At 37.5% G+C, this 20,076-nt stretch overlaps 1 protein-coding gene across 13 annotated transcripts in view; it reads left to right on the top strand.

Annotated features, from left to right (window-relative positions):
- MBNL1 (muscleblind like splicing regulator 1) overlaps positions 1-20,076 on the top strand; it is a 196,187-nt gene that overhangs the window by 55,368 nt on the left and 120,743 nt on the right. The window contains exon 1 of one of the 13 annotated variants that reach the window (XM_058550708.1): positions 13,932-14,097. The exons of the other annotated variants lie outside the window; for them this stretch is intronic. The gene's annotated coding sequence lies outside the window, so the exon portion shown is untranslated. Of the gene's footprint in view, positions 1-13,931; positions 14,098-20,076 lie in introns of those variants that run through there. 13 annotated transcript variants of the gene reach the window in all.

Raw genomic sequence — 20,076 nt, 5'->3', positions numbered from 1 at the left:
CATAAAATGAGGGGCAAAGGGCTAATTACGCTTGTCGGTAACCAGCTGTGTCCATAAGTAACCCTGTTTTGACCCAATTACTAGTAAATCCAATTTTTAATCCTGTAGACAGTTGGTGGTGCACTCATAGCTGCAAAATGAAGGACACTAAACTTGGCTGTGACATTGAGTGGTTTCGCAGAAGACCTGCCTCCACAGCATTTGGAAACATTGTGAAACATTAAAATTTAGTTGCTATTTTTCCATCTCAAAATATTTTTTTAGTTGCTGCTCATTTGTAGCCACAGAACAGTCCCCCTTTGAGTAAAGCAGCAGCATTGCTTAATGACATGCTGTGTGGTTAACAAGATTCAACTACCACATCAAGGACTTTCTTTTAATAAAAAATAATTTCAAGATTTTAAATTTACTTATGAAATGAACTCATTATAGCAGGTAATCAATTTGTCCTTAATCTTTGTCTTTTTAAGAGAAACTGAAATTTAATTTATAGTGTTTAAAACTTGGTAAAATATTTTGATTTGAAGAAGAGGAAAAAAATAAACACAAATTTATTTATGGAGGAACTTCATACCCAGAACAATACTTCCTTAAATGTTAGTGAAATAGCTATGTTAAGAATTAATTTAAAAAATTTTGAATATGTAATTAAGCATTCGTGTTTCAAAAACCACGTTTCTTATATATATATATTTATAACTAACAGATTATATGATTTTTAATGTAGTATTTAGAATTCTATTTTTTAGATAGTAGTCTTCCTGTGTTCAATTTTGTGGCTAAAATAGATCAAAAACATTTTTTAAAACAGTTGCAGTAACTCTCTGACTCATGCTTGAAGTTCTGAAATTTGGGAGCGTTATGAGGTCTCCATGCCAATAATTGCTAGATCATTTGTATTGTCTGAGAGAGTAAACGGAAGGAATTTAGAAAACTTGTAATATCCTGACTTCTTTAATAAAATGTGTTCTCTGTATTGCCGAAATCCCTAGTCCAGCCTTTTCTGAGTTCTCGAGCCCTGAGATGGAGGTAGCCTGTGTAATCTACTATTTTTAGCAAGTTAGGAAAGCAAACCAAATACTCTGCGAGGACCCTGTGAAATGGCTGTACCCTTCAGCTGTGCTGTTTCAGACTTTGGCCAGGCTCCCAGGTGTCTTACGTTTATAGCCGACTTCTACTTAGAAGAGGCGAATTCATTTCATTAAACACAGAAGTCGAACAGTTCAAAAAAGTACTTACGTAAAAGAAATCAATTGGCATATTACTAAAGGTAATAGGAAGAAAATGAGCTGATAGTATTTTAGTTGCATATAGGTGATTTTAAAGTTCAAACAATTAGATTAAATTTACTACATGAAAACATAGAATTCTGTATCACAATAAATGTGTTGCTAAGTAAAATGAAAATATGTGATAATGAGGAATATATGTGTATATTAAGTAGGTTGGAAATAGAACAATAATAAGAGCAAAAGCTGTGATAATGTGTGCTAGTTTATAAATCAGACAATATTTTAAGCACTTAATTTTTCTCACTTAAGTTTGCTTTTACACTTCAGTCTTAATTTACAACAGTCTGAGTATATTCAAATTGAGAATTAAATTGCTTACAAACTATAGATTTGAGGGTTTTAGCTACTTCAGGAATCCTGAACATTTTAAAAAGTGCAATATTTTATGTGGGAAAGGATTTCTTTTTTTTATGGCTTGTGGAAGAGATACCAAAAGAGAAAAAAATTAAAAGAAAAATGTCAATGCTGCAAGCTGCCATTAGAATATTATATTTCAGAAATGATTCAAATAATAGTCAATGGCAAGGTACCTGTTTTCTTCAGTAACAGTCTCTCAACTAAAATTTAGGTAGTTGATGTAAAGAAAGCCCACAGAATGTATTTTAATGTGATGCCAAGTTATTTATATTATCAAAAAATAAGCTTTCACCATATGATCAATAGAAATAGACTATTGCTTATTAAATTTTTCTTTTTCAAATATCTATTCGTTTTTCAGGTGTTAGGGGAGGGGGTATAAAACCTTTATGTTTACTATCTGTTTTCCAAAGGTATAGCAAAACTCTTGTACCTTTGAAAACTTTAGTCACTTGTTCTCTTTTCAAATTAGGCAATTTTGTTTAAGATAATTAAACGTTCATTTCGCTATTATACACGTTTGTGTATATAGATAGCACAGCCAATCAAGTTTATCATAGACACATCGGAGATGAGATTCCACTGCAGAGTGGTGTGGAATCAAGGACACTGAGTGAACACATTCACATGCCTCTGAAGACCTGTCGGAATGTGTGAAGCACGTAAATCAGCTCTTAGAAGACACACAAATATGTAAACATCCAGGTAGACGAGCAGCTGGAAAACTCCAAGGCAGTAAGGCAGTAAGGCAAATCAAGTCTCTGCATGGTTGCATAGGCAGAGGGTGGCGTAATCGGGTATTATAAAGTGGTCCTGAAGGTGCTGGTAGTGAGATTTTAGAAGACCCTCCGTTGTTAGCATGGTGCATCTTCAACATAGCGATGTCTGGGTTGCTGCTGCTCTTTCTAAGTGCCCAGCATAGTCTTTTCATCATATCTTTTAAGCCAGTTTAACTGATAATCCTGACAAAATGGTATCAGCAAATTTCAGACTAAACATCCAATTTGAATTAAAACTTTGATCTAGTAGACTCCTAATTGGAATAACTTTTACCAAGAGTTTTGTTGTTGTTATTGTTTGATTTTTTGCCAATGGTATCTCCCATGTGATATTAAAACTTTGACAGTTACTATATTATAAATACATGTAACTCCATAGGTGCATATTCAGTGTGTCTTTCAGTGATAGGCTGACACAGGACTTCCTCGTTTCCCCCCAAGGACTGGGGAAATGAATTAACTATAAGGCGTAACTTATGTAGCACTATGTATCATGTAGAAGTTCAAGTTGTATTCCCCAAGCAGAAACTTCACAACTTTCTGAAGAATTCCCTGTGACTGTGTTGTGCTGTCATCAACTCTGACATGACCTTTCTTTAATGAAATTCTCAATAGCTGTGGCTGCTTCCGTAATACTTAAGATTTTATTTACTTACCTATTTCTATTCTTATAGTTAGAAATTTTTCAGAAAAATATTTTCTAAGTGAGTAAAGATTTTTAAACTTTTGGACAAATTTTAAGCCATGTTTTGAAACATGCTACCTAAGGCACTAATTCTAGAACTACTTATTCTGTTTCCTTTCATAACATTTTGGTACACTGCTTCTGTTTTTCTTTTTCTCATTAAACCTTGCTTCAATTCGTGAGACAAACTAAAAACAGTGTGAGCCTAAAGCAATGTGGCACTTGCAGTTGAGTTTAAACTTTAATTGTAACTCAGACTTCTAAACTTAGGAAAAATTCTGATTTCACGAATAGCCTCAAAACCATTCCACGTACAAGCTGTTCTGACTTAAAAGAGTCCGTGCACTGTGGGGTAAACCTTCTATTCAGGAAGTGTGCGATGTATACCCAGTTCATGAGAGAGGTGAGAAATAGAATGTTCCTCAGTTGCAGCGCAGACATCTAGGGACCTAGTTTGGGAAACTTATCATGTCATTTTCCTTGCCAAGGATAAGGAGAGTGTTTCAGCTATTGACATCGCCAGCCCTCCCGTTACCTTGCATGCTGAGCAATGTCTCTGCCTTCCCACAGACTTAGACAAAGCTTCTTATTTTCTTACAAAGAGATCCTGTTGAGGAAATTTTCAAGTGTTTCTTTTTGTTTTAAAACTTTAGCAGAAACACATTCCGTGCTTTTAGATAGCAATTTGCTATATTAACAGGCCAAAAATTGTGACAGTCAGTGGAAGTAGATAACTAAATAGATGGCCTTTGGCTTAACACTATTGTTAGTTATTAATACACAGGAACTTCAGTAAAAACACCTGGAAGGGCTTGTTAGAAATACTTAGTTGTTCAAAGTATAGTAGATGATTAGAATAGTGATTTCTTTGTGAATTGCACTATAAACTAGAGTAAGTCTAGTGAGAACCTCTTATTCTAATATTCATTTATAGTGAACAACTACAGAGTTTTTGTCTAATACTGTATTTCTTACCTAGCCCTGGTGGTCTAGGGGTTAAGAGCCAGCTCTCTCACTGCCTTGGCCCAGGTTCGTGTCCTGGTCAGGGAACCACACCACCCGTCTGTCAGTTGTCAGACTGTGGGGGCTGTGTGTTGCTGTGATGCTGAAAGCTATGCCACAGGGGTTTCAACTACCAGCAGGGTCACCCCGGTGGACAGGTTTCAGTGGAGCTTCCAGACTAGACAGACTAGGAAGAAGGACCTAGTCACCGACTTCCAAAAAAATTGGCCATGAGAACCCTATGAGTAGCAGTGGAGCGTTGTCTGATACAGCGCCGGAAGGTGAGAAGATGGCGCAGAAAGACTGGGCAGGATTCAGCTCTGCTGTCCACAGGGGCGCTAGGAGCCAGAATCCACTCCGAGGCACTAACAACAGCAGCTATATTTCTTTGCAAATAACATCGAAGGCGCATCACCTACAGCATTATTCACACTCTTTTGGCACATTTTCGAAAGGTTGTCACTTTGAGACAAAGTTTGATTTGTTGTTAGAGATAAAACTTTCTATATTATAAGGCCTTGTGTTTTGAAAAATACTGATAGTTGTAACCCCTTACACATTATAATGCGATTGAAAGGTTGTCTCCTGGATACTTTTGGGCTTGGCCATCTCTGACCTCCGTTCTTCTTCTCGTGTGATCTCGGAGTTCTTTGCAGCTTCCTAACTGCCCAGCTTCAGAACTGCTGGTTCTGATCCCGCTTTATGTTTCTCTCTGGAGTCATGCAGAAATGATTTACGTGTTTTATCTGTAAGGAATTACATTAAGCATTGAGTAACAGAGACACCTCCCCTCCCCAGCATGTGGCATAAACAAATTAAGAGTTTATATTCCAGTCAGTTGTTCAGGCCTATTGATGACTCCACAGGCACTAGAACTTAGGTTTCTTCATCCTTAGTTCCTGAGGAGCAAAGGGCTTCCAACAGTAGGATTATCTCAAAATTTCAAGATGGCCACTACCGTGCCAGCCATCATATCTGCCTTCCAGGAAACAGGAAGAAGCAAGGGCAAAAGAGACCACAGGCCAGCCTGCTTAGGTTCCTTGTAAGAAAGGTCCTCTCACCTTCACCCAGTGGTTTCTCCTGGTCTCACTTTGGCTGATTTTGGCAGCAAGGATAGCTGGGAACCATAGTCTTTTAACTGTTGCCCTGATTAAAATCAGGCTTCTGGGTAGGTGAGGGAGAAGGGAGAATGGGTGTTCAGGAGGGCAGTCACTGGGATGGGAGAGGTAGAGAGTTTTTTTTTTCCTAGAAAACTTTCAGAATCAAGTGACTCTATCTGAAAAGCACCTGGTTATGGGGGTAGATGAGGGGAGGCCACTTCTGAAGAGAAACTCATATCTTCTTATGTTGGCAAGTCTGTCATCACTTCTCCTGTGCTGGTTAACCAGAGTTGTCTTCTTTTTCCCTTTCAAATCATGATCTATTTAGGCAATAAAACCTGGCATATCACAAATGGATTGATTTTTACTTATATATGGAAAGAAAATTGCTTCCTTTTTATTTTTCCTATTGCCAGTGCATATTTATATCCAGTTACATAATTATAACTGGAATATAACAGGAATGCGTGTCATAAAAACAGATCTCAAATGATTTAATTCAACAAAAGAATCTGTAGTTACTCTGATATCTATTTCTGCTTCTTTCACAAGTACACTTTATTTTTATTTCCTCTGTATGAAGTAAAATAAAATGAGTTAATATTTATTAAAAATTACTCTTTGCTGGTCAGTATTTTCAGTGCTTTTTATTTTTTCATAGTATATAGTCCTTACAAAACTCTTTTGAGAGAGTTACTGATGTTACTGCCATTTCACAGATGGCCACAGAGGTACAGAGAAGTCAGGGGATGTACACAAGGTCACCTGATTTCACAGCCTACCCTTTTAACCACTTTGCTGTAAGACAGTGCATTTTAATTTTCGTATTCACATCCCAAGGAGTCAACAAAGAAAACACCTGAACAGCAGTGGTTAACAATAAAAATTAGTATTTAAGACACATTTAGAGCACAGGGCCTAAAACCATAAACGCTCAAAAATACTTGTATTTTAAGTTGACAAATGAATCAATGACTGAACCCAAGATAGCAGCAAGAAGGCTGCCACAACTTTCAGAGATCGTGGATCTGTTCTAAATATATGGCCGTCGAGGAAAAGGGTTTGAATTAATCATCTTGAGTAAGTAGTCACTGTATAAACTCCGTAGCTGTCCCCCAATGTATAAAAAAGCCATATTTTGAAGTTTTAATTGTTTGGAAAGCATTTTCCCACAGAAGCAATGTGGTTAAGTCATCAGGCCAACCCTGGGAAGCCGGAGTCGCCTGGAGGATGCTTGAGTTATAGGCCAGGACAAATAGTGCCCGGAAGCTCTGGTTGTTCATTAAACCCGAGAGGCTCCACAGAAGCCCAGTGAGCACCACCTTATCAGACATCTGACGTCCCCCTAGTGCCCTAGGCCCCAGCTGGTCTTGTCAGACTGTCTCTGTGGGAAAGATGTATTTCAGGTTTCAGTTTGGGTCTCCAGGGATTGTCTGGGCCTAGTGCGGGGACGTGCCCTTCCCGAACTCCTGGGACATTCTGCAAGCCGGTGCAAGAGGGCTCCTGCGCCCCATTCAAGCTCCTGGGCCGGAGCTGGCTTCCAGGGGCAGCGGCTCAGAATGGCAGGGACTGACGATGGGGTGTGGGATGCAGGGCTGTAGTCCAGAGCTCCCTGGGGAGACTGCTCAGGGTGTCTTCCAGGTAACTTCCTCTCTTTCTTTCTAACAACTCGACCTGCTTCCTCGTCAGATGCACAGCTCGTTGGTCCTGAGTCAGCTCCGCTGTGGAACTTGATGTTAGCGAATGGCTTCTTCCCATTCTCTTTCCTTTCCGAAATGTTCAAAAGTATAGCTGTTGTTTTGGTACTGTTGCTTTCTAATTACTGGTTGCAATGGGGAAAGAGGTGGATCATGAAAATATCAAACTAAGAGAGTTTTATTTTTCTGGCCATTCTATCACAGGGTATAGTCAAGGGATCAGCAATGAAGAAGAAGATGTGGGAAGAAAGACGTTGAGGAGGTGATGGGGGATGAGGACTCCACAATTCAAGGAGTATAACTTAAATACTTCCGATGTCAAATGGTGGGAAGGCGGATATTGATTCAAGGGGCTAGTTGCTAACAGGGAGACCAGAGTTCAGAGCACGCACTTCTCAACAGCAGTAGGAGGGTCAATGGAAGAAGAACTTAAGAAAGGGAGAGCGAAGTGTCTCCGGTGGCTTATCTTTCCTTTTTTCTCTTGCTTCTCTCTCATAACTACTAATTCTAAGACCACGAGTGGGAAAGAACTAGAGGGAATCCCCAATAAGAGAGATCCCATAGCCACAGGCCACGTGGGCAGCTGTCCCTGCATCATCTCTGGTCACTTGGGAATCACCTGTATTTTAACCTCAGATCACAATTTTAGGCCCAGAAGGATTCTTTGAAGCTATCTCAATTTATTCAACAATATTTGTATTTGAATTTCTGTTAATGTTAGGTTGAGACTTACTATTTATTGAGGTCCAACACTCAGTTTTCTCAAGACCCCGTGTGACTCCACACATCTTAAGTTAGAATTTATCTCTCTGCATAAAATTCAGACTTGGTGTGGAGGCTTCTGTATTTCAGAATCACTTATACTTAAGTCCAAGCTGCTCTTGAATAAGGCAAGAAGCGTCTGCTGTTAATAGTTGACAGTAAATTACACAAAGTAAAACATGAAAAATTCAAGTAAGAAAAGCTGGGAAGCTTTTCTGTCATTTTCAATTTTCTGCACAAGCACGGACATAATCAGTGTTTAGGATCTGCTTGTGACGGATAAATTACATCTGTAATTCATTCTTTTCCGTGGTACTGCATTCAGACGGTAATTTGCTTTCAGATATCTTTGCTCATCTAATATTCTAAAATCGTTCATAGACTGAAAATAAGTCTAGTAACATTTCCTAATCCCAGGAAGCTTTTATAACTAAACAGTGTAGCTTACCAAATGGTCCAAATTTAAAAAAAAAAGGTTTTAAAGAAAAATAAAGCCAAATTTATCATGCCCAAAGTAAGATTCCTCTTTGGTAGGAGACATTGCTTTTTGTAAAACAATTCTCCTTTAAGGGAAGCAACTGAGAAATGAACCATGAAGAAAGAAATAACTAAAGAATTCATTATTTATATAAAGAATCCTGTTAAGAAAGATCTGTGTTCTGAATGAGCTATCTTTCTTCACATTATCTCATATCTCTTCATGGCTAAGTGGAAACTAATGAAATCTAAATCTGGCCATGAGAAAAGATTATCATCATGATTTTATTTATTGAACTTTTTTTCACTGTTATCAACATTTACTGCTAGACATTGCCTTCCATGAATCATAGCAGAGTACTGAATTGAAAACAAATGTCCACGTACGAAAACCCAATATATTTAAAAACAAAAAAAGAAAAGCTCAGCTTAAACTCAGATTGACTAAAAAAGTCATTATCCACATTGAAGAAGAGTCATCTTCACTGCAGGTTTTTGCATGGTGGAAACTGTTGAAGTAGCTCCCCAAAGCTTTTCAGCCATGATTAACGTGTAGGAGCTTAACATGTGCCATACATAATGTAGGTTAAGTAGGCATGGTGAGAAATGCAAAATTCTTATTATTATCTTTTAGAATTATTAACTACTCTTGGCTTCTGTATTTCCCACTAAGGATGAATAATGCCGGAGGAGAGATTTTCACCAGAAACACATATTCCTAAACCGAAGGTTTAGGAATTTAAAGAAATTGCACACCAAAGTATATGCCACTTCTGCATCTCAATTCAAGGAAAATAATCCGTTCTTCCTCCCCATCGTTTGGTTCCTGCTATGTACCAGACATCGTGATGGGCGGTACTACCAGGTTGAACAGCACACACAGCCCGGCTTTTCTGAGTGTTGGTAGACTGGTAGTTACTGGAAGCTTTTGAGCTTCTGAGAAGTACAGTGAAGACTAAAATGATCATAGAACAAGAAACCATTGTTTTAACTCTTCTTTAATTTTAAAATGTCCTGCTAGAACACAAATTTGCCCCCATAAACCATAAGTAGATATTAAATATCCTTGTGTGTGTCTGAGAGGTTTGTTTTGAAAAACACTGGAAACTGTTACCTAGTCACTGTAGGAAGAGCAGATGAGTTTCAGGTGGAGTTATGTGTGCTGCAAGAGAAACTGTGTATTTGTATTAGTCAGAATGGCTTTACCGCTGATTTTCAGATGGTAAGGGATTTATACCAGGCCCATCATCATATTCCATAATTTAGCAACCTGAGTCAGATTGATTTTTAGGTAACACATGTTGAAATGATTAATTTTACTCCTCTGATTTGATCATCATCTATTGATTATATAAAGTGGTGAGGCTCAGAATGCTTAAATAACCCATGCAAGGTTGCACAGTCAGGGAGTAGGAGAGCTGAGGTTCCGCACAGGCAGCCTGTCTTCAGAGCCTGTGCTTTCCACCTTCCCTCTAAGTATAACTTGTTTATGCTAGTGAGCTAATGCATCCAAAAATCTGGTGTTACTTATTAGTGAGTCTGCATATTAGAGTGATGGCATACTTAGGTGAATATTTGTTGAGTCACTGTAATCATCTGAATTTAAGACAACTATACTTTTTAAAACGTGATCACTCACACTTTTTCTTAATTCAGAAAACCATCCTTGAATAATCGCTAATAAGCTTTTTTCATTTAAGATGGGAAATTTATACTAAATTTTTAACCTGAAGTCTGATAACGTAGATAATCTAAACCTTGGGTCAGGAAGAATTTTGAAAGTCGTGCCAGACTGGAAACAGTATAGCAAATCAGAATAATAGACTGTTCTGAGAAAAAGAAACAAATGAGTTTCAGGATTCCAAGACAAAGCTTGGAAGTGAAGTAAAGGGCACCAGATAAGGAGGTTTTCATTTCATAACTATCCTTATGATTTTTTTTGCATAAAATAGAATATCTTTTCTTATTCAAGGAAGTAGTATAATTGGTATTTTTCTAATGTGTAGAACCATGAGACATTAATTTGTAACAGGCTGAGATTTCGTTCTTCTTATTTAATGAGTTTTACCAGGCATTTATAATAATATTGGAAGCAAACAAAAAAAGTGCTTAAAAACCTTTCTAAGTCTTTGTAAGTGGCACTGTATGAATTTAAAATCCAGATGAAACCATTCACCTGCCTCGTTGACAATGATTCATGTTCTATGCCTTCCTGTTGTGTGTCACACTTATGTATTTTATAATAACTTTTAATATTACATTTTAAAAATTATCTGGGAATAAAAGTTAGTAGTTAATTTTAATTCTTTATATATTTGTATGGTATACTATATTAATAATGCTGAAATATCTAGACTCAAGAGGAAATTTTTTTCACGTAAATATCTTAATTATAAAATAGCTCAAATCATTCTTTCTAAGACTTTTCTATTATATGTAATTGAAATAAAAATGAGATATAAGAATGAAAAAAATAAATATAAGAGCCACTGACTGCATTTTGTTCATGATATGACAAAAAGAACATGTTTACTCTCACAAAAACATGGATTTAAGAATGTGAAATTCCTGGGCTCACTGGGTATTTAGTAAATATTACTTTAAATTGTAATCCTGGACTATTAAGAGATGTATCTCCGATATTAATGTTCCTCATATCATTTAAAATGCTCTCTAGGTAATATGTAATTATTCTCACAGAGAATTCATTTGGATGAACGATCACTTGGACAAAGGAAGAGAAAACCTTTCACGTCAATGGCTAGGGTTCCAGGGTCCTTTCCTTAATGGCTTTTGGCCGTTTTCTTGAATGTATCAGTTTAGTCAAGCAGCCAGTTAGAAATATTTTTTAAAAAATTGTCTCTGTTATATGAATTCAAACTTGGTAGATAAGTCAAACTTATTTTGTGTCCAGAGCCAGATTGATCACAGAGTCAAGTTAGTGGAATCCCTGGTCCTTTGATTCATTTCTCTGGGCATTTTCTTCATTAGTTTTAGCTTTAATTTTTTTTTCGGGGGGGGTGCATTTTCTGAGTGTCTAGATCAGCATCTGTGCTCTTTTCCTTGGGATGAAATTTACAATGAATGTTATTTACAGCAAATGAATATTGGTGCAGGAAGAATGGGAGTGTGGCTGCTGGTGGTTTTCCCTTAGCCCCAAGGCTACCTGGGAATTTTTAATCAAAGTGGGATCTTCGAAATAATTGCAAAAAGCCATATGCAAAAATGTGTAAGTAAAAAACTGTTTATGGCAGAGAGTAAGACCCGGTTAAGGGCCCGGACCATGAATTGAGTCCATCCGTCCCTTCCTTGTGATTCTGCCCATCACTGTCCCTTCCTGTCAGTCCCCTCCTCTATAAGGTGGGACTGACACCACCCACTCCGGAGGTGGTGGAACTTGGTGAGGACAGTCGTGTGACGTAGGTCACGTCACGCAGTGTCTCCTCGGTGTAAACGCTCCGTAAATGGCAGCTGCTGGTTCTTGTGTGAATGCTGGAAGTCGATCTGAGTTGTCTTTCCTCATCTGAGAAGAACTGTGTCGTGTGTCAGAATTAAGGTCCTGGCATTTGGCATGTTGTACTACTGGTGTCTATCCATTATTTGATTAAAACAATTAGAAATGACTATTATCTGGAACGTGTGTAAATGTGCATGGTCACATGCTGGCTTACTTACTCACCTGTTATCAAGAGAAAACCCTTTACCCCTTAACACGTGTACTGCTTGACTTTAAGCCCATTGGGGTGGTATTAATAGAATAATTCAGTGTTTATATCATAGTCTGTGCCTGAAAACCCATTTCATAGATGCAGTTATCCATGGGTGGAAAGTGGTTGTAATCATCTGTTCCACGTTTAATTTCATTTAAAACTCTTTAGCTCAATGCTGGTCTAAAATAAATAATTCACACTTGATATTTCAAATACCATATTATTTTTATGTAAATTTCTTCCTAAAAGACTCATCTAAGTTTTTTTTTCAAAATAAAATTGATGGAGGCAGCCCTGGTGGCCTCATGGTTAATTCAGTTCAGTGCGCTCCCCTCGGTGGCCTGGTTTCGGTTCCTGGTTGCAGAACCACACCACTCATCTGTCAGTAGCCGTGCTGTGGCAGCGGCTCACATAAAACTAGAAGGACTTACAACTAGGATATACAACCATGCCCTGGAGCTTTGGGGATTGGAAAAAAAAAAGAGGAAGAGTGGCAACAGATGTTAGCTCAGGGTGAATCTTTCCCTGCAAAGTAAAATAAAACATAAAATTGATGTTTATTCAGTCAAGTGCCTGCACAGAGTAGAAGGTTACAGTCCGTTTCTTTTCCTCCTTTGTGCTTGTTAGACCCGTACAAACTTACTTGGTAAAATATCTCCCACTTACTTCCTCGAAGGTGTGAGGAAGCATCCAAAGTCCATGATATTCTGTTTTTCACAGCCTCATTCTTTTCTCCTTTCACTATTGCTCAGCACTGATAGGGATCCACCTCTAGCCCAGTAAAGTGATCTCTTTTGCTCCAAGATATTTAAAGGTGCTGGTCTAATTCACACGTTGGAGACTTTTGACTTTGGTTAGAGAAAGGAGAGTATATACTTTTTGCAGCAAGTACGGAAAAAAACCCAGCTCCCTGATTTTTTTGGTCCTTCAGGAATAATCTAGCCGAGTAGTTTCCTATGGCCAGCTCTGGGTCTTCCTTTGCTGTTGTGTGTCAGTGGTGTTGTATTCTGATTCTGAAGATGAGCTGTGCATGTGCTGTTTGAGTTACTGAGCCGTGCCACTGTTGTCTTGTTCAGGCCATTGATTATTGCCCGTCCTGTTCTGCTGTGTATTGATTTAGCGTGTGGCAATGAGTTAATTGTATTACGTGATATTGAAGGAGGGTCAAATATGGGCTCCGAGGAGATGCTTGTAGCCCGTTTGATTGAGTTGGCAATTTAGGCCTTCAACATGTTGTGAAACAATTAGGAGAAAGGACAGGAGGACCTCTGAGGTCAGGGAGCATAAAATTTGTTTCCAGCTTTTTAGAAGATGCCAAAAATTGGGTAGTAAGGCCTTCCTGAGATTAAATGTTTAACTGATATTTAGTTAGCAGATGTGTAAAATCTGGGATTTTTCCCCTGTGTTTCTTTTAAAAATCAAGAGTGGTGGTCCCCTTAGATACTCACCTTTAATTGAGAAAAATTCACTTTTCTTTAAGAATGGTTTCATGCTGAAACTACATGTTATGGGATGTAAGTAGAAATACCACGCAAGACACGCGTGTCTCTGGGTGCTGGCATGTCAGGGGGATTGCGGAGGTAGAAAATTAGGCTAAATGATTAATCTGGGAATCAAATGAGTTCTTTTTATCTACTGTTTTTTTTTCACAGTTAAAAAATATTTTTTCATATAAATATAACCTTTAAGGTAAGGCTGATGTTTACATATTTTCTTTGACTTTAATTGTTTGAATTTTCCAATTTTCCAAACTTTAGACAATCCATGCTTAATGTAAAAAAAATTACCCTTCCGAATGAGGTCATGGTCTCGTGGTCCCCTAATGAATGTTACCTTTTGTTTAGCAGCTTGGTTGGCTCCAGTCCATGGAAAAGTTTTTATTTCCCATCAGCTCCAAGGTAGGAGCCAAACCAAAGTTAAAGAAACATTTTTCAGCAGACAAGTTTCTACAGATAGTATCAACAGTCAAAGAGCATGCACTCGTGCATTCTTTTCTCGCACACACACACACACACACACACACACACTCTCTCTCTCTCTCTCTCACTTCTTATGGAAATATTAGATCAGGAAAAAATATTGAAATAATGCAAGTAACTTTCATGTTAATAAAGCACTCCTTATTAATCCTTCCTAGTCACATTATGGCATCAGAGTTTGTTGCTGACTGTTTCAAAACGTATCTGCTTCAGGATGACTAAAGGAGGACCACTCCCTCTGTGGTAATACCTTCCAGGTAAGCCCTTCCAGGGCTTTTTGATCCCTAACCTTTGGCTACCTCTGGTTTGTTTGGCTAGCATATGATTTTTGAAGAATGAGGGAACGTGAACAATTATGACTGGCTTTTTTTGAAATGCCTGTTAAAACCCTGGCCTCTTTGAGCCTGCCAGTTCAGAACTGTAGCAGTAAAATGTGACAGCTCGGCACTGGAACTGGAGAGACTATAAGGGATGGAGCCAGTTGGACTGCTGTGCTACGGATACCCATTAGACCCAAACCTTTCCCTTGCCTAGTGATCAGCCATACTAAAAGTGGGATCCGCTTAATTCCATGTGAGTCAGCAGTTTACGTCTCATGCCCACTGTGTGTCAAACAGCATCTCAGGTACTTTTCCAGGTTTCCTGCACAAAGCAAAAAAGATTTGGAAAAGTATGTTTTCCCCCACCACTATCACTTGCTCTGCCACCTTGACCTACTCAGTTGGAATCTCTAAACTAAGAGACGTGGCCAGATATATTTTTAAAAGCTGTATGCCCCTGGTTAACAACCACTCATTTAATACTGCTGAGAGGTTCAGGGAATGTAGTATATTTGCCATGATTCCTCAATCTATATAGAAGATGTATTTTTCTCCTAAGGATAAAACCATCTGGAAATCTTCACTTGCTCCAGACTCTCATATAGAGCTGTCTTTGCTTTTGATTAGCACTGTGGATAAATTTGATAACACGATTTAAAAAACGAGATAACTTTTTACCTCCTTAGTAATTTCTTATTCATAGTTAGAAGGTAGAACCACCCTGTTTCATTAATGTCTTCATGAGGTTTCTGATTCAAAAATAATTTTTTCTCTCTAAATAACATTCCCTATGACTTCTGTTCCCTCAAAAAATGCTACTTGATCTATGTTGATTGTAATTAGCAGGTTTCCATTTATTATTTATCTTCCATTTTGCTATATTTCCTCTACTAAGTATAATAAAATAGCTAGTTGGTAAATGAATAAGTGTTACTTTTAACATTCTTGTAGTGTGTATCAACAGATGTGGAGTTCCTGTGATGACCTGGTTGACCTCGTAACTGTTTTATTTTTGCAAAGAATTTCATATTTTTTTACATATTTTATTTCAACTTATTATCTCCAGATAACTTTAAATAGAGTGATCTCCAAATAACTCTAATATCTTCTATTTGGATTTCTAATTGACCCTTATTTATAGCCCTTAAGTTAAAAAAGATGATAGAGTCTATTATAACTTAATGACCTTACTTTGTTCGTTTGATCTTTTACCTTTTAAGTGTAATGGATTTAAATGTATGAAACTTTTCTTACATAAGTGGTAGTCCTCAAGCATAGCAAATGAATAGAATAGCTTGTGTGGATATAGTTTTACAAAGTGCCAACACATGAAAGTGGTCCTAAAACTTCAAATGCTGTCAGTTCAGATCTTCATGCATAAATTGTGGAGAACGGGGAAAATTGATGGTCAGCCTTAGCCTGTAGTATATTTTGACAGCATGAATGAGTCAAGCAAGCAATTTTCCAGACTGTTTAATAGTACAAAGGAAAGAGCTTCTAAGGAAGTCATTCTTATGACTAACTGAAAAATATTTTTCTTAGTAACTGTTCTAGAGAAAAACAGGTCACTGTTGGAAGAAAAATGAAATCTCAAGTTACAAGTATTCTGAGTGATTTGATCACTAAAATGTGTTTATCTTACGACAAAGCTCCTTAAAAAGATACCGCTTAATATATTTCCAATTATTTAATGAATGTTGTCTTGAAACTCAACAAGAAGTTATGTAACACCATTACAGGTTTTAATTCAGCCATCATGGCAGACCTTTGGCCATTTTATTTCTTGAACTGCTGTTTTTATTCCAGTAGCACAAATAAAACTGCATTTTATCACCAACTTAAGGATAAAATGTTTTAGGTTTATAAAATTACTGCAAATTTATTCCAATGTGAGGTTCCAAACTGCATTTGAATGAAAACAGGACTTGATCGATGGAAAATCATTTGTTTGTGGGTTTACAGATTCTCCTCTAGGTGGTTTGAAAAGAGGCATTGTCCAGCAGCAATTCTTCACCCCATGACGGAGGGCTCTGCGTGAGCCTGAGGGATTCCAAGCACGGGCTGTATCATTACTGCATAGATCTCTGAAAGGACAGGCTGCAAATCTCATTTCCAAGCCGTGACTAGCTATTACGTCAATTTGAAGAACAGAAATAAAATCAATGCAGATTCAGAAAGAGACACTGTACAGTCATTCATAAAGTGCAGCCAGCTTTCAAATTGTCGTGTCCTGGCTAGTTAAGTACCCCGATTATTATGACTTTTCAACATCAGGTTAATATTTAAGATTTGGAATATAACCTACTAACCTTATTTTTATTTGTACTGTTGGAGGTGTTTCTAGCATTTTTGAAGTAACTTGAAAGAAAATCGAGATTCAATTGTGGTTCCACTGAGGTGACGTTTTTACCGGAGTCACTGTTGTAGAGCCAATCACAGACTTGTTAGTCTCCGCTGCAGTGACAGCTCTATAAACATTTTCAGAGGGAAACCTTCAGGGGCCAGGTCTTTCCATGAAAAACCTGACTTTTTTTCTTGCCTAAATTTAAGATTTGTTTATTCTTTGCATTTTAAAAGATTATGTAACATTCAAGGATTTTGCTTGATATGTAGAGATAATTTTTTCCTTTGTCACTTTCAACATTGAACTCCAGGGATCCATAGATTCTTGGAATTGCAGTTAAAAGAGTCTTTAGAAATGATGTCATGCAATCCATTTGTTTTACAGAGTAGGAGACTGAGGAGCCACCAGTGAGGTTAGGGCTCACTCTTACTCATTCAAGATCCTGAGATCACAGGACCCTTTAAATATGACTGATCAGTAGGTCACAGCAAAAACTGGAATATGCTGTCTTCATTTCGTGAAAATGGCATTACTGACACACCTAGTAAGGTCGAATCACTGCTTCACTGCTGTTAAGGTGGATAACTTTCTTGACTGTTCTGATGCCTTTGTTACCAGCAGCGTTAAACATTTACAGTGTTTTGCTGTTTAATAGCAGGCTCTCCAAAAAAATATGCATATATAAACCTAAGTTTATCATAAAATTTACTAATGAAAGGATGTATAGGACACAATTTAAAATTATAATGAAATTTACAATACCCTATATTTTAAATTCTGTGTAGCCAATTGATTCTTAGAGAATGCTGTTTTTTTTCCGCTAAACTCTTGCATCTGTGGCCAACCTGTGGTTACCATTGACGGATGAGCAGATGAGTTCACTTCTGTCTCTGTGCTCTTACTCATATACGAGGCCCTCATTCTATAATGATTATCAGATGAGACATACTTCATGCAATGAATAACTTTCTTCTCTACATTTCCCTACCGTTACATGTATGACAGAGTAAATCACATTATACCTGCTTTTATAGTTCATTTGTGCATGTTTCTTTTCCCACTAGTTTATAAGCTCCTTACGAATGGAAAGCTTACCTTAATCACCTCTGTATGTATGATGTTCTGAATATCCTTGGCATTCATTAAGTATTTAGTGAATTGAAAGCAATATTTCTTCCTGGCTATGACCAATAATTGTGAGCAGATTTTATGTGCTTTTAAATTCAACTTTAGAGAATTTTGTTCATGTAATGGGGCAGATAGCAACGTATAACCATAAAAAAATATTTCTCTAAGTGATCCAGCACCTTTCATTTATGGTAGGACTCATTCAGTTAAGTTGATCTGGCACTATATAGACTGTTCATGTTCTGTTGCTGTAAATGTCCTTTATTTCATGCCATGTTTTGTATGTTTTCTTGTGCAGGCAGCACTCAGGGAGCTGGTCAGGCTTCCTGGTATGATGGCTGCAGATACAGCCCGTGTCTCAGGGGGGAACGATAAATTTGCTGGTGCAGTGGCACAATACACGGTTATTTTGATAATGATATTAACTCCCTGTTAGTGAGAGTGCTTTGTTGGAAAAGTATCAAGCTTATGTGGAATAATATTTACTCTTCAAAGATTGTGTAGGGAGAAGTGATACCACCAGGACAGCAACATTATCAGTGTTTTGTTTTTCCTTTTTTTTTTTTTTTGACTCTGCTGTGAGTATTTTGGCGAGCCTGGGTTAATGTTGGTGTTTATTGTGAGAGAAATAGGCTGGGAACCAGACTGTAACTCTGATTATTGTTGTTTTTACTATAGAATGCATTCCAGTAACAAAGATACATGATATTTGTAGGGAGATCCATGTATCTCTGTTGCACTTAAATTTCTCCACACACTAATTTTAGAAAAAGTATTTGTTTTGTCTTCCAAGCGTGAAAACTTTACAGTGTTGCAAATCTTCAATCTGAAGCAGAAAAGAGAGTCCAAGCTTCCAGAAAGTATAAATGCCACTTGTTAACTTGCTCATTATTTTTTCCCTTCAAAAGTTATTTTAGTAACTATATGATATAAGCTATTTTAAAAAGAACTGAAAAGTTCTAAAGAGTCAAAAATAATCCAGATTATATGTTGATGGCAGTAGTCCTGGCAATTTAGTATTTGATTGAGAAGAAACCTACATTTATCTACTTTGAAGAGGATCATCAGGAGGGATTAAAAATTTAGTACTTCAGGCTCATTAAGGGTTAGAGTAGAGTAATTATGTAGCTGCTAACAAATGCTACAGTTGCCACTTGAACATTAGGATAGGTTACCCATTGAGACATGTTGGCCCTCTTGAAGGAGCTTCACAATTTGTAAATGTCCTCTTTGGAGAGTAAGTGCTGCGGATCCATTATTTTAGATTTGGCATGCTTTTCTGTAAATAGAGTGTGTTTTCAGAGAAGGTAAGGCCTTGATAATAATCTTATAAAGATACAGGCTCTCTAGAGCCTTTTCCCTTGGCATAAGACCATTCTTACGGTCTTGACCAGTGAGCCTCTTCTTCCTCCAGTGCTTGGAAGAGGTGAGTGTAGAGAAGACCTTCGTACCACATTTATTTTTTTGTTGATAATTATGAGGCTAGTCTAATTTTCTAATCTTGCAAGTTGGGAAATAATTAAAATGCCCAAGAAACAGCCGATTGAGCCTGGTGTGCCATTCTTCATCATCAAAATTGTAAGGAGTGTTTCTGTCTTTCAAGTCTTGCTTCCTATTTGTAGAGCACACAGTGACATCTTAATTTCAAAAGAACCTGTAGTTAAATCTACTTTCAAACTAACTGGAAGAGATACTGGTATTTGTTTTACTTTGAGATTTTTTTTTGTTTTTTTAATCTGGACATATCAGTTACCACCTAAAACAATCTCTTAATCCCTACCCCAAGGCCTATTCATTCTTGTTTTAGATATGATTCTATTAAGCCAGGTAGTATTACCGTACTATAGAAATATGAAAACACATGCATTGCTTACTAGGTTCTTTTACTGCATGAAAATGCAGTGACAGGAGAGAAACATTAGAACTCTGCCCTACTCCTAGTATAGACTATTGTAGTTAGGTTTTCACCTCCATGTCCCCTGTCTGGAAGCTTCTTAAAAGCACAGACTGTGCCTTAGTCATCTGTGAATCTCTCATGCCTACCCATAGGCCTGATGCGTGGTAAGCTTCCAGTAGATACTACTTTACTTATATTGAGCTTAAAATGGGACAAAATGTGGAATACCAGCTGAAATAGTAGCTCCTGATCCATGCCATGACCGTCTTTGCCCCCACCCCCAAGATTTACAAACTTATTAAACTTATTATAGTCATTACGGTTGTAAATTAGAGCATACATTTTGTTAAAAACTGACACAGTCATCTCTTTGAAAGGCCTCTTTCTTTCAAGGAAATGAAAACTAGCATCGTATGTAGAACACTGAAATCGTCTGACATGGATTTCCACTTTTCAACTCATTGTGATATCACAAAGATAAAAACATACACCTATATTCTCATCTCAGTCTGATAACTGGGCTGAAAAAAATGTCAGTTTAGTTAAG

Source organism: Diceros bicornis, chromosome 2 (assembly GCF_020826845.1).
Source record: "Diceros bicornis minor isolate mBicDic1 chromosome 2, mDicBic1.mat.cur, whole genome shotgun sequence".
NCBI classification, from domain to species: Eukaryota; Metazoa; Chordata; class Mammalia; order Perissodactyla; family Rhinocerotidae; genus Diceros; species Diceros bicornis.
The sequence above is the reverse complement of the archived record's forward strand: the minus strand, read 5'-3'. Positions and strand labels throughout refer to the sequence as shown.